Source organism: Eubalaena glacialis, chromosome X (assembly GCF_028564815.1).
Source record: "Eubalaena glacialis isolate mEubGla1 chromosome X, mEubGla1.1.hap2.+ XY, whole genome shotgun sequence".
Taxonomy (NCBI): Eukaryota; Metazoa; Chordata; class Mammalia; order Artiodactyla; family Balaenidae; genus Eubalaena; species Eubalaena glacialis.
Window position 1 is genome coordinate 5,808,370 of NC_083736.1, and position 2,617 is coordinate 5,810,986.

The following is a 2,617-nucleotide window of genomic DNA, read 5'->3' on the forward strand; positions in this document are numbered from 1 at the left end:
TAGCCAGGATGAGAGAGCACAGCCTAGAGGACGGTGAACTAGTAACCGACTGTTGCCGGAGGCAGCCTAGTTTGTGGTAGTTGGTTACACAGCAGCAGAAGATGAAGGCAGGTAGGGAAGAGGAAGGTATCCGGGGAAGATGGGCAGGAGAGCTCTTCTCCCCAGATGAGTGAGCTGTCACATGAATTCATTCCTAGCGCCCAGTGTCCCCAGAGACATCAGCTTGGTGGCTGTGCTGTTGCTGCCGTCACAAATGATGACGGACTTGGTAGTTAAAACAACACACCTTTGTTACCGTACAGATCTTCACGTTGGGAGTTCAAGATTGGTTTTACAGACTAAAATCGATGTGTCAGCAGGGCTGGTTCCTTCTGGGGTCTCCAGAGGTGAGTCTTTTCTTGTCTTTCAGCTTCTAGAGGCCACGTGCTGCATTCCTTGGCTTGTGGCCCTTCCATGTATGAAATCATTCTCTCCATAACCATCAGAATGTCAAGTCCTATATTCTACAGAAGACCTTAGTTAACAAAGAAATCTTTATTCTTACACTCCCAGGATCTGCGTGATCATATCCCTTTGTCTTCGGAAGGAAATCCCCTTCTTTTCAAATGCGTATCTTACCTTCTGTAAAGCGACTTCTTGTGTGAGTTTTTGTTACCCCAGAAGAAAGCCCGGAGAAGAAGATTCCCATGCATTAGTTACTTGGGAGGGGGGTCCAGTGGAATGGTGTGGGAGGGCCTGGGGGCTGAGACAAGGGAGGGAGGGTGGCCAGCAGGGTGTTTGCTATCGCTCAGGTGACCCCATAGGTGACTGGAGCTTAATCTCCCCTGGGGATTCTGCACAGGAGAGTGGAACGTACCACGTAATCATCCCACCTGAGGGCAAAGGAAGATGGAGCATTTTTACACAGGCTCAACTGTGTGTCACTGACCGGAGCTGCTGTGGGGTGTGTCAGTCTGTCAGCAGGTCCAGGCAGGTAAAGCGGGCTCTTACGGGGAGAGGGAGCCCTCAGGCAAAGGAGCTCAGGTGCTAGCATGGGGCCATGCGGTGTGTGTGTGTGTTTTTTAACATCTTTATTGGAGTATAATTGCTTTACAATGGTGTGTTAGTTGCTGCTGTATAACAAAGTGAATCAGCTGTACATATACATATATCCCCATATCCCCACCCTCTTGCGTCTCCCTCCCACCCTCCCTATCCCACCCCTCTCGGTGGACACAAAGCACCGAGCTGATCTCCCTGTGCTATGCGGCTGCTTCCCACTAGCTATCTGTTTGACATTTGGTAGTGTATATATGTCCCTGCCACTCTCGCACTTCGTCCCAGCTTACCCTTCCCCCTCCCTGTGCCCTCAAGTCCATTCTCTACGAGGTCTGCGTCTTTATTCCCATCCTGTCCCTAGGTTCTTCAGAACCATTTCTTTTTTTTTTTTTTAGATTCCACATATATGTGTTAGCATACGGTATTTGTTTTTCTCTTTCTGAGTTACTTCACTCTGTATGACAGACTCCAGGTCCATCCACCTCACTACAAATAACTCAATTTCGTTTCTTTTTATGGCTGAGTAAAACTGTCACTGTTTGCAGATGACATGATACTATACATAGAGAATCCTAAAGATGCCACCAGAAAACTACTAGAGCTAATCAGTGAATTTGGTAAAGTGGCAGGATACAAAATTAATGCACAGAAATCTCTTACATTCCTATACACTAACAACGAACAATCTGAAAGAGAAATTAAGGAAACACTCCCATTTACCATTGTAATACCCTTTTGAAATATGTTTACTTTTGAGATGTGGGACTTGTCTCTTCTATGAATCCCAAAAACATTTCTTGAATGTAAATAGGGGTTGTAAATAGGTTCTCAAAGAAATTTCTGGAAAGTTCTGTGGCTTGGGGTGTGAATCTTGTGTATGCACGTGTACTTTTCTAAAAATCGGGAAAGTTCGATGTGCTGAGGAAATGGAGGTGGGATTTCCGGAGCCTGCATGGCTCTTTGCTTTTCCATTTTGAGTCCATTCTCTTGTCCCCTACAGTCTGAGCACGTGCAGCCCTGCTCACAGATCTGGGAGCCTTCCTCCCTCCTTCTCTGTCTCCTCCTGGGACTGTTTCTCTCCGCTCTTTGCCCCCTTTCCACGTCAGCGTCCCTTCTTCATGATGCGTGTTCTCTCCCACCTCCTGGGATTAGTGGGCGTGAGAATCTGTGGGACATTGAGCCCGGGGGGGTTGAGTGATTGCGGGACAGCAAGAGGATGGGACCCTGGCCAGGGGAGGGTATGGGGAGGAGGGCGGCTTCTCTGAAACCTGGCCAGAGTCAGCAGGTCAGCGGCCTGGTGGTGAAAGGGTGACTCTTAGCTGTGAGTGAGTCAGGGGCACCGTCTGGACTGAGCTGATTGTGAACCTCAGCGAGTCTCCCACGCCCAGCTCGAGCTCTGACACCACCGTGTACGCTTTAGGGTTAACAGACCTCTGCAGACCCCCTCCTTCAAATCCCTTCCTACCGGGCCTCCTCCCCCCGCTGCTTTTGCCTTTCCATTCGTATTTTCATTTACCCTCTGAACTCTGATTTCAATCCTTATGACTCAGAATTGTTTTGGGGTGTTAACTAGAACTTC